Raw genomic sequence first — 12,670 nt, forward strand, 5'->3', positions numbered from 1 at the left:
CAAATCTGCCATCCTGCCTCCCGGGCTTCCCAGGGGATGGCCCAGTCAACTGAGTTGGGGGTGGGGTCCTGCCTCCACTGCCCATTCTGTTCTTTGGTAGCCAGCCATGGCAGCGCCAGGTGAGGCCTTCCCAGTGCCCATGCAGGGCGTGGCACATGGTGGGCACTCCTCAGTGTCTGTCAGATGAATGACTCCCAGGGACCTTCCAGAGTTGTGGGCCCGACCCAACCCTTGCCCTGTGCTCTGGCCCCAGTATCCTTAGAGGGGCCCACTAAGGGCCTGACATCTGGCGTTGGCTTCTGAAGGCTTCCAACTGTGCCACTTTCAACTCATTATTGCTACTGTTTGGGGACACCCTGCATATGACAGATGCTACTAGAAAACCAAATTCCATTCTATGGGAAGCAAAACTAGCCGAGCACAAAGCAGGTTAGGAGGGGAAGATTGATGAGCTAAAGCTTCTGGAAAATCAACAAAGGAAGTTTTCTTTCCCAGATAACTTTTATTTATTATGCTTGCTTTTTCTTAAAGATACAGATACCCTACTGGTCTCTGCTGCCCAGCGCTGAAGAAATGGGCTGCTGGGGCTTGTGGGACTTGGGGGATGATTCTAGAAGCTCAGGAAGGCATATAGTGGGGTTGGGTTTATGACACTGAGGTCAGATCAGTGTGCCTCTGGGAAAAGGATCAATGTTGGGCCCAGCTCTGGGAGATGTCAGCTCTGGGAGATGTCAGCTCTGGGAGATGTCAGCTCTGGGAGATGTCAGCTCTGGGACTGGCAGTGGAGCAGCGCTGATTTCCCACTGGAGGGTGCCCTTCCCAGAAGGGCTTGTCCCAAACCAAGATCCCGGGCAGGGCAAGGCCTTGAGAGATAGGGCCTAGTGGGCGGTTCTGGCCGGGGCAGCCCTGCAGGATCTCTTTGGCACCTCGCTGTTGCCTCCCAGTGGGCAAGGGTGGCACGTGCAAACTGGCAGCCAATGGGAACCACAGCGAGGTGAGTGACGCACCGGCCACATCCACGAGGGTCTCGGAGGTTAGTGGGCACTCGTTCATTCATCCTTCCAACACGTGTATTGAAGGACTACTATGCCATGTCCTGGGGATTTGGCGTCCATCGGAAACAAAACAGTCTGCTCTTCCAGATGAGTCGATGGATACTGCAACCCTCCTCTCGAGGGGGGCTCTGAAAGGGGTGTGCACAGAGGAGGGTCCCCGGGACTATCAGGAGAGCCCAGAAGAGGCTTCCCAGAGCAGAGGTCTGGCCAGACCTTGACTTCAGGAGATCACCAGGCATAGCACCCAGGAAGATCATTCCAGAGGGTGAGAACAGCAGAGGCGAAGGCCCAGGGGTGTGAAACCCGATGGAGTATCCATAGCGTCTCGAGAACATAGTCCAGTGGATTTGAGCAGAGGGACCCGGAGGGGAATGTGAAGAGGAAGGAGGAGGCAGGAAGATTGGGCTGGAGCTCTGGTCCGCTTGTGGAAAAGCCTGGACTTTACCACTGAGACAGTGTGGAGGCATCAGAAGAGAGGGACATTCGGCCACTGCAGCACCCTTCAGACTCCCTACTGCGTCCCAGCTTCCGCCTGGGGGCAGAGGACCACAGATTTCCACACCCACCTCCTGCGCACAGGGTGTCGGTGTAAGCACTCCAGGCCACTCCATCCACCCACCAGAAGAGGAGGGAGCCTGACCTGCGTGCAGCCACACGTTAAGCAGGGGCAGGGTCACTGCCTCGAACCCCCTGGTCTCTGTCTCTGTCTCTCTTTCTCTGTCTCATACATACACACAGACACACACAGACACACACACACACCCCTGCCGGCCTCCTAGTAGCATCCTCTCTTCTGCTTCCCGTCTCTTTGGGGTAAACTCACCAGGGTTTACTTCCTGCAGGGGGTGCTGCTGCACTCCAGGGAATCAGATCAAATTAGGATTTTCCACTCCAGTTTCGCCAGGGAGAGGGCCATTTGGCTCTGTTTTTTTTTTTTTTTTCTCCTTTTCATCTGGGACCCTAGAGAGGCAGGTGATTTCCCCCAAACCCAACCTTAACATCTTGGCAGCCAATAATAGGACCAGCGTTTGAGAACAAAGGATCACTTGGGGGAAACAGGCGTCTGGTGCCACTGCAGGAGTTGCTTAAGCATGCCTGGACCACGTGGCCCTCTCCGCAAACTAAGTACCTGCTATGTGTGAGGGACTGTTCGCAGCCCTGGGAACACAGTAGGATAGAAGACGGGCAAGGCACTTCCTCTCTGGGGGCTGAATATTCTACTCAGAGGAAGGAAATGACAGACACACAAGGTAATTTCAGAGAAAGGTAAATGTGAAGGAGTGAGACAGAGCACTGTGGCACAGTGCCATGGGCAGGCATGAGCAGTGTAGCTGGGAGGTGACATGTACACTGGTCCTGGAATGTGAAGAAGCAGCCAGCTATGAGAAGAATTGAGGAAGGCGCATCCCAGGCACAGAGAAGAGGGGAGAGCCAGTGCAAAGGCCTGGGGTGGAAACAAGCTTGGCATGTCCAGGAGACACACAGAAGGCAGAGTGAGTCATGGGGAGAGAAAAGCTTGGTGACAGAGACTGGTGCAGGACATCGGAATCTTGCAGGCCATGGCAACAAACTTCATTCAATTTATTTATTTATTGAGAGAGGGTCTCGCTCTGTCACCCAGGCTGCAGCGCAGTGGCATGATCTCACTCAGTTCACTGCAACCTTGAACTTCTGGGCTCAAGGCATCCTCCCACCCCAGCCTCTCCAGTAGCTGGGACCACAGGTGTGAGCCACGGCACTTGGCCAAACTTCATTCTAGATATGATGTGAAACCATTATAAGGTTTTTTTTTTTTTTTTTTTTGAGACAGAGTCTCGCTCTATCACCCAGGCTGGAATGCAGTGGCACGATCTTGGCTCACTGCAACTTCCACCTTCTGGGATCAAGCAATTCTCCTGCCTCAGCCTCCCAATTAGCTGGGATTACAGGCGTGTGCCACCATGCCTGGCTAATTTTTTTGTATTTTTAATAGAGACAGGGTTTCACCATGTTAGCCAGGATAGTCTCGATCTCCTGACCTCGCGATCCACCTGCCTCGGCCTCCCAAAGTGCTGGGATTACAGGCGTGAGCCACCGCGCCCGGCCCCATTATAAGGTTTTAAGCAGGGGGGTGACAATGTGTAACTTGGTTTTTTGTTTGTTTGTTTGTTTTTGAGATGGAGTCTTGCTCTTGTTACTCAGGGTGGAGTGCAGTGGCGTGATCTCGGCTCACTGCAACCTCCGCCTCCCGGATTCAAGCAGTTCTCCTGCCTCAGCCTCCAGAGTAGCTGGGATTACAGGCGTGCGTCACCACGCCTGGCTACATTTTGTATTTTTAGTAGAGACAGGGTTTCACCATATTGGCCAAGTTGGTCTCAAACTCCTGACCTCAAGTGATCCGCCCACCTCGGCCTCCCAAAGTGCTGGGATTATAGGAGTGAGCCACCACACCCGGCTGGTGACTTGTTTTTTAAAAGCCCTTTCTGATAGCCCAGATGCAGAAACAACCCAAATTTCCATCAATGAATGGATAAGCAGTGCGGTGTATCCATTTGATAGGTATTAGCTGGCAATAATAAACCTTATAAACCTTAAGCTGAGTGGAAAAAGCCAAACACAAAGACAATGAATGTGTGATTCATTCAGTGAAATGTCCAGAATCCACAGATCCAGAGAGACAGAAACTAGATTAGCAGTTGCCTGGGGCTACAGTGGGAGACGGGTAGGAGGAGGCTGGGGAGTGACTGCTAATGGGTACAGGGTTTCTTCTGGGGTGATAAAATGTTCTAAAATTAGATAATAATGATGCTTGCACAACTCTGTGCATATACTAAAAAAACATGAATTGTCCATCTTTGAAGTGGGTGGATTTTATGGCATGTAAATGATATCCCAGTAAAGCCGCTTGGTTTTGATGTTTGTTTAAAGACCTTCCTGGTTTCTGGGTAGAGAATAGAGTTAGGGGATGGACAGAGGAAGGAGGGAGACAGGAGGCTAATGCAGTCCCCCAGGCGTAAGATGGCAGGGCTTGGGCAGGCGTGGATAAGATGTATGAGTGTAGTGGAGCCACAGACAGGATTTGCGGATGGGTCAGACATGGGCGGTGAGAGGAAAGACCAGCATCGGCCGTGGGTTGAGCTTGGGTAGCTGGTAGCACCATTCTGAGATGAGGCTGGAGGAGCCCTGACTTGGGAGAACCCTCAGTCCAGTCTGCCAGGTTAAGAAGCCTGAGAGCTGGCTGGGCGCGGTGGCTCACACCTGTAATCCCAGCACTTTGGGATGCTGGGGTGGGCGGATTATGAAGTCAAGAGATCGAGACCATCCTGGCTAACACAGTGAAACCCCGTCTCTACTAAAAATACAAAAAATTAGCTGGGCGTGGTGGCGCGTGCCTGTAGTCCCAGCTACTCAGGAGGCTAAGGCAGGAGAATCGCTTGAACCCGGAAGGCTGAGGTTGCAGTGAGCCATGATCACGCCACTGCACTTCAGCCTGGGTGATACAGGGTGACTCCGTCTCAAAAAAAAAAAAAAAAAAAAAAAAAAGATGCCTGAGAGCCACCCTCACGGAGGTGTCAAGGAGGCTGTTGTGTGTGTGTGTGAGTATGGGGCTATGAACTGTAGGGAAGGGGGCATAGATTATAAATCTGGGAGTTGCCAGTCTAAACATGACATTTAAAGCCACAAGATTCAATGAGATCATTGAAGAGAGAGAAGAGAAGAAGCCTTTGGCCTATGTGGCCGCAGATGCCGCCGTGTCTTGGAATGTTGAGTGGCTTTGGCTGGATTTACAGGCATGGGCTGTGGCTGTGATTAGCCAGAAAATAGATTAATGTTAGAGGTCATGACAGCCTTGGCTTGGCTCTCGTGCTGTCCAGGCTGGGAGAGAGATTTGTTTCTCGGGGTCAGTAAATGCCCCCGGGACTCTGCCAGACGGACAGCTTTATTGTCAGCATCACGAGTACAGAGGCCCTGGTTACCCAGCCTGGCTGCCCACTAGTCACCTGGGGCCTTTGAAGGAGACCAATGTTTAGGGCCAACCCCCGGTTGGTTGGGGGAAGGAGGGACATTTTTACCAGCTCTCCAGTGATTTGGATGCACAGCCAAGATGGAGAAAATATATAGACGGCAAAGTTCCACACACAAGCCACAAAAAAGAGTTTGACATTTGGGGCCTTTCCCTCGGTGAGTGTCAGGCACAGGCAGATGGTGCCGGATGATCTGCCCTGAATTCTGCTCTGCTTGTCTGGTGTGTTTTGAACGGGGTCCAGGGCCAAGGAGGGAACAGCGTCAGGGGGTCAGCCACCCTGTTCTGCTCAGGACTGACCGAGGATGCATCGGTCCTACAAGCAGGAAAACCCAAACTGGGATGAGCTAGTCACCCAAACAAGGGAGAGGCATATCTCAGCTTGCATCTGAGAGGCTTTATTTCATCATCTCTGATCTTGGCTGTGCACTTCAGAGGTTTTTACCACAAATGGGTAGAAGAGGGCTTCATAATGATCAGACGAAAAAGTGTGAGCGTCCTTATTAGATAGGAGCTAAGCGGTTATAAGTAGTATTGTATAAATTAAGACAGAAAATGCAGAGGAATTTTTTTTTTTTTTTTTTTTTTTTTGAGACAAGGTCTCACTGTCACCCAGGCTGGAGTACAGTGGTGCAACTTCAGCTCACTGCAATCTCTGCCTCCCAGGCTCAAGTGATCCTCCTACCTCTGCCTCCTGGGCTCAAGAGAGCCTCCCACCTCAGCCTCCCGAGTAGCTGGGATTACAGGCACCTGCTACCACACCCAGCTAATTTTTGTATGTTTAGTAGAGGCGGGGTTTCACCATGTTGACCAGGCTTGTCTCAAACTCCTGACCTCAGGGGATCTGCCCACCTCGGCCTCCCAAAGTGCTGGGATTATGGTTGTGAGCCACTATGCCCAGCCTATTTTATTTTATTTGAGACAGGGTCTTACTCTGTTGCCCAGGCTGGGCTTGCTATGGCACAATCACAGCTCACTGCAGCCTTGGACTCCTGGCCTCAAGCGAACTGCCTTGAAACGCTGGTTTCAAACACTGGAGCCTTGGAAAATGACAGCATGATGAAGGCAGACATGCTGACTGGCTGGGGAAAAGGAGTGATTTCTCAGGAGACAGGTGGGACATGTAGACACAGAGATGAAAGGGAAGAGGAGGCAGATAGTTCCTGACTGCTCCGAAGATAGGCTAAGGGGATCGGGAGATACTAGGGATCCAAATGGCTCCATGACCCCTGGGAGGACCCTGAGAGCTATGGTTGGTGGCACCAGTCAAGGCTTGGGGCGGTCCCTTGGTGATGAGGTGAGCTGTGGACAGGGGAGGTGTCCAGACCACATGGTGATCATAGGTGGGGAACCATGTGGAGTCAGGACCCTTCAGGAAGCACACGGAGAATGACACAACAGAAGGGGACCCAGCCAGGCAGACTTAGGTAGAATGTGGGCAGGTGCAGAGCACTCGATGGTCTGCTTGGAGTTACCCACGGAGGAGCGGTGAAGGTAGACAATGTTATGTTTCAGCAATATGTGCTTTTGAGACACCCAGAACTCCCTGACTTCATACCTGCCATAAATCCTGAAGGTTTCAAAGAAGAATGAAAAGAAGGCCCCAGGCGCCACAAACAGCCTCCGTTGCGCATGTGCCAGAGAAGGAGCAGGGCCATCTTGGGAAGCAGCTTCCATTTTTCAAAAGCGCAGCTGAGCCTGCTCGAAAGGAGTGGTAGAAACAGAGGGGGCAGCAGCCTGGAGGCTTGATCCGAGGCTACAGGGAAGAAGGGTCAGAGGAAAGGTTTCTGGTGCCCTTGAAGTCTCCCAGGCTCCTCAAAACCCAGGGACTACAAAAGCAGAGGAGAGGCCATGCACACGGGGCAGAGGGCACTCGGGCCTCGCAGCACTCCTGGGGCACAGGCTTCAGAAGCTTCCGCTTAGGAATCTGAGAATGGTTTTCCACTGAGACAGATGTAAGAGGAAAAAGAATTCCTAGGTCTCTCCACTCAGAAGTTGGAGGAAACTTTCAGAAATGTAAAGTGGGTCATCTCATGCGCTGCTTTAAACTCTTCCTAGCTGCTTGCTGCTCTCAGATTAAAATTAAACTCTGTCTTAGTCCATTTTATGTTGCTATAACAGAAAACCACAGACTGGATAATTTATAAAGAAAAGGAATGTATTTCTAGAGGCTGGGAAATCCAAGGTTGGGGGCCTGCATCTGGCAAGGGCCTTCGTGCTGAGTCTGCTTGTGGCCAAAGGCAGAAGGGCAGGAGAGTGCCAGAGAGTGAGCAAGCAAGCAAGCGAGGGCTGAATCGGCTTTCAGAACAACCCACTTTCCTGATAATAACATTAATGCATTCACAAGGGCAGAGCCCTCATGGTCTAATTACCTCTTAATAAGCCAGGTTCCACTTCTTAATACCATCCAAAGGCAATTGCATTTCGACATGAGTTTTGGAGGGGACATTCAAAGCATAGCAAATACTTACCTGCCCACCAGGCACTGAGGGATGGAGCCCCTTCTGCCGACGTCCTTTGACCCCCAGATCAGCACCCTCCCACTTGCTCACTGCCTTTCTGTGCCTCAGATACAACACTTCCTACCTCTGAGCCTCTGCATTTGCTGTTCCCTCTGCCTGGAATGCTCTTTGCACAGACTGTCACAAATGCCAGCTCCCCAGGGGCCATCCCTGACCTCTCCATCTCCAGTGATCTCCATGTGAACTCGATTCCTGGAGAAGGTGGTCCATGCAGGTCCTAAGACCTGGGAAAGCCACAGTTGAAATTCTGTAACTTGTGCAAGATGATGGAATTATCCCTAAAGGTCTTTCTCTTTGAGAAGTGGCCCAGGGGGTACGGCGGAGGCCCACATCTTCTCCTTTCTGTGCTCTGTTTACACTTTGTCCTTGCTCTGGTCCCCGGATGGGGAGGACATGGTGGGTCTGGATTTTCTGGGTTCTGGGAGCATGATTTTGCTAGGATAACTGCGCAGATGCTCCAGAAATTTGGGCTAGGGTTAATTCAACAGTGGAGGAGGTGAAAGTACCACACCATCGATGGAGAAAATGACCCAGGAGGTGGCTGGGGCTGCAAGGCCTGACCCTGGAGGGGTCCTGACATCTAAGGAGCCTTCCTGGTCAAGATTGAGCAGAATAAAAATTGAGGATGGAAGAATTTGGATGTTTCTTTGGATTTCAGTTTTCACAGAGAGGATTTCATTGTGAAGTTAAAACATTTTTTTTGAGTGGAAGATTACGTGATTAGAGGGTGTTCCTGTTGGTCAAAGGTGGGACAGTTTTCTTTTTCTTACCTGGATCATTGCAGAATTATCTGCTGACCCACCAGGGGATAGAGAGGCTGTAGTAAGTAAGGGGGGTAACAGGCTCAGGGAGGGGTTTGCTGTGGGGAACAGGGCACTTGGGAGATGACCCACATTGCAGCTGCATCAGAATCACCTGGAGGGCTTGCCAAAGACACTGACTGCTGGGCTGCCCCAGAGCTGCTGATTCAGCTCCTTGGGGCCTGAGAATCTGCATTCCCAACAAGCTCCCAGGTGCTGCTGGGGCTGGCTGCAGGCTCCACACTCAGAACCGCTGATGGAATTATTGCCTGGTTCTGGATCATTTTGTGGGTGAAAGCAGAGCTTCCTACCCCAGGGCTCCAGGGAAGTCCCAAGGGAGTAACAAGTGCCCAGCTGATGAGGGGCCTCCAGAGAGTCAGGACAGGACCATCTGGATATGCAGCCGGTGCCCCCAAGAGACAGCCACCCCCAACCCCTGATGACTGCAAGCTTGGCCAGGAAATCCACAGGCTTAGAGAGGAAAGTCAAGGTGTGAATGTGTGTATGTGTGTGTGCAAATATGTGTGTATGTGAATGTGCTTGTATGCATGTGTGAACGTGTGTACGAATGTGCATGTGTATGTGTGAATGTGTGTGTGAACCTATGTATGTGAATGTATGTGTGTGCGTATGAACGTGAATATATATGTAGGTGTGAATGTATAAAAGTGCATGTGTGTGAATGTGTGTGTATGAAAGTGCATGTATGTGAATGCGTTTATGTGAATGTGTGTGTATGAAAGTGCATGTGTGTGAACGTGTGTGTGTATGCGTTGGTATGAATGTGCATGTGTATGAATGTGCATGTGTGTTTATGTGAACGTGTGTGTGTGTGAATGTGTACGTGTTTGAACTCGTGTGAATGTGTGTATATGTGAATATATGTGTGTATGAATATGCATGTGAGTGTATATTAACGTGTGTGGGTGTGTGTGTGAATATGTGTTTGAACGTGTATTGTGAATGTGTATGTGTGAATGTGTGTGTAAATGTGCATGTGTAAATGTAAATGTGTTTATGTGAATGCACGTGTGTGTTAATGTGTTTAAGTGAACATATGAGTGTGTGGGTGTGTGTGAATATGTATATGAATGTGCATGTGTGTGTGTATGTTTATGTGAATGTCTGTGCATGTGTGTTTATGTGAACGTGTTTATGAATGCATGTGTGCATGTTTGTGTGAACGTGTGTATGAATGCATGTGTGTGCATGTTTGTGAACGTATGTATATGAATGTGCATGTTTTGCATGTGTGTTTATGTGAACGTGTGTGCATGTGTTTATGTGAACGTGTATGAATGTGTGTGCGCATGTAAGTGAACGTGTGTGTATGAAATGTAAGTGAACATGTAGGGGGTATGCATGTTTGCATGAATGTGCATGTGTGTAAGTGAACGTGTGTGTGGTTATGCATGTTTGTATGAATGTGTGAGCGTGTGTGTGCATGTGTGTGAATGTGTGTGTGACTGTGGGTATGTGTGTGACCCCTTTTCCTCTACACCGCCGCTCAGTCCCTAGCCTGGGGACTTCTCCACTGGATAAATGGGCTTGGCCCATTTCCACACACTCTGTAGGATGGTGTGGGACTTGTGATTGGAAAACTGGGCAATTCCTGACAATCTCATTGCAATCACCAGTGGAAAGGGGGTCACTGCACTGAGAAAAGGCCACTTGACCAACCATCTTGTACCCCATCTTTCTGGGACCTTCCTGTTAATGGAAAGAACTCTCCTCCCTTCCCACCTTGCTTTCTGGAATCTACAGTCAGTCCATGGACCAGACCAGGATGACCCATAGAACCCCTGCAGTGAAACCGCTCATTGTTTTTCCCGCCTGGTTCAGTGGGTCCACTCTCAGCCAGCTGCAGCTGGGAGGGAGGCTGGGTGCATGGTTAATCCCCAAGTCTTCAGCACAGACCTTTATTTTCATCTATAACATGCTGAGGACACAAAGGTGAGAAGACAAAAGTCCTGTGACTGGGGAGCGGTCAGTCTACGGTGGAGAGGCTCATGCATATCTGGGTCTGCCCTAGGTGTGTAGGAGCCCAGGTCAAAGGAGTTTTTAACGCCTAGGTCAAAGGAGGGGCAGGGAGAAGTCAGGGAAGGCTTCCTGGAGGAGGTGGCATTGAGGGCAGCCAGGAGGACTGGAGAGGAGTTTAGTAGGCATACCTTGGGGGTGGAGTCCAGGCAGGAAGCAGCATGCAAGGAGACATGGAGGTGTGTGAGAAAATGGCGAGTTTCCAGCTTGGTTTCTAAAGGAAAGAATCTCTGGGATATTTGCATGTTTTTCCGGGCTGAGTTTTACCATTTCTCAGAGCACCGAAGGCTTCTGGGAAAAACACCTTAGTTATCGTTGTTTTCACTTAGACCAGGGGGCCATAAAATTTACTGTCCAAGTTGGGGCACTTTTAAGAGCAAATGGGGTACTCTTATGATGTTGGAACAACAGGTTAAAATCGGTCATAAGCAAATGTCATGAGTGGGATGGTCATCCTAGCCTTGGGGGTCATACACAAGGGTGGGGTGGAGGAAGGGTATGGGGAACAGTAGGGAGTGCAGAGTGGCCTCTGTGGAGGCTGCCCAGAGACCGGGAACAGCTGTTTGACCTGGGCAAGCCTGTTAGGGCCTCAGTTCCCTCCTCTATAAATGGGGGTGCCATCTTTTCCTGCCCACCTTCCAAAGTTTTGTAGACAGGATTTATCAGGTACTCCATGAAGAGGAAAAACTAACTGGACCTCAAACATTCCTGGGCACGCTCTCGGCATCTTCCTCAACCCTGGGCCCCCGCCCGAGCATCCCCCCCACCAGACAGATCCCTGGAAGACCTTGGACAGTCAACAAATCTTCATCCCGGTTTCCTGATTTCTGTAGATTCAGGGCTAATGGCAAAATGCTTGCTCAATGGGAAAAGCAGAAAACGTTCAGATTTATTGCTTTGAGATTTTGGTCTGTCTCCTGGGCCTGGTTGATACAGTTTCCTGCAAGTCTCAGAGCATTTTGTTTAAAAAGAAGAATTTTTGACAGCAGTGTTTTGCCTCAAATTTACACAAGGTTTTATAGTTTACAAAGAGGTTCACATCATAACAATCACTGCTAGGATGCATTGAGTTCTTACAGGGGGTGGGGTGGGGAGGCTCGATTAACCCTTGAAACCACTTTCCTTTTCCATGGCTGGAGAAGCAGAGGCTCAGAGGAGCTTAACGAAGGGGCTTGCCCAAGGCCATACAGCCCTGGAAAACGGCAGGGCAGAGCTGAACACAGGTCCACCAGTTTCAAAGGCTGTGCTTGTATGAAACCGACACGGGTTGTTCTCTCCTGTCGCGCCCCTGTGCCTCTCTTGCCTTCAGCCTACCCACTGCATTCCCTGCTGCAGACCGTTAGTAAGAAAACACAAAACCAAACCCAACCCAGAGGCTTGTGCAGAAAACAGAGGCTGGAATGAGTATAAAAATAACCAGGTATGTTCAAGGGAATCCTTGAGTCCCTAAACAATATATTTTCTGCTAAGATGATTTATGTAGTGGTGCAGGTGATGGAGGTCTTTGCGGCATCAGCAGGGTAGTTGCTTTCTGAGTTCTAATTCTGCACTGTCCAAAACACCAGCTCCTCTGGCACCCGGGTGCCAGAGGTTGCAGTGAGCCGAGATCAAGCCACTGCACTCCAGCCTGGGCAACAGAGCAAGACTTTGTCTCCAAAAAAAAAAAAAAAAAAAAAAATTTAGCTGGGCGTGGTGGTGCATGCCTATAGTCCCAGCTACTCGGGAGGCTGAGGCAGGAGAATCGGTTGAACCCAGGAGGCGGAAGTTGCAGTAAGCCGAGATTGCAGCACTGCACTCCAGCCTGGCGACAGAGCAAGACTCTGCTCAATTAAAAAAAAAAAAAAGGAAATGAAATTAAAAGTTTAGTTCCTCCATTGCACTCGCCACATTTTAAGTATTCCAGATCCACATGGGGTGACCCTACTGGACGCCACTGTTCTAAGCCACCAGCAGCCTGCTCCTGTCTTTTTTTTTTTTTTTTTTGAGACGGAGTCTCGCTCTGCCGCCCAGGCTGGAGTGCAGTGGCCGGATCTCAGCTCACTGCAAGCTCCGCCTCCCCGGTTCACGCCATTCTCCTGCCTCAGCCTCCCGAGTAGTTGGGACTACAGGCGCCCGCCACTGCGCCCGGCTAGTTTTTTGTATTTTTTAGTAGAGATGGGGTTTCACCGTGTTAGCCAGGATGGTCTCGATCTCCTGACCTCGTGATCCGCCCGTCTCGGCCTCCCAAAGTGCTGGGATTACAGGCTTGAGCCA

The 12,670-nt window shown here is 50.5% G+C and overlaps 1 protein-coding gene across 1 annotated transcript in view; it reads right to left on the minus strand.

Moving 5' to 3' along the window:
* Positions 1-1,075: 1,075 nt before the first annotated feature.
* The window catches only part of MAN1C1 (mannosidase alpha class 1C member 1), a 191,637-nt gene continuing 180,042 nt past the window's right edge, over positions 1,076-12,670 (minus strand). Inside the window, exon 13 of the mRNA XM_065527407.2 lies at positions 1,076-1,183. The gene's annotated coding sequence lies outside the window, so the exon portion shown is untranslated. The remainder of the gene's footprint in view (positions 1,184-12,670) is intronic.

The sequence above is a fragment of the Macaca fascicularis genome, chromosome 1, assembly GCF_037993035.2.
Source record: "Macaca fascicularis isolate 582-1 chromosome 1, T2T-MFA8v1.1".
NCBI classification, from domain to species: domain Eukaryota; kingdom Metazoa; phylum Chordata; class Mammalia; order Primates; family Cercopithecidae; genus Macaca; species Macaca fascicularis.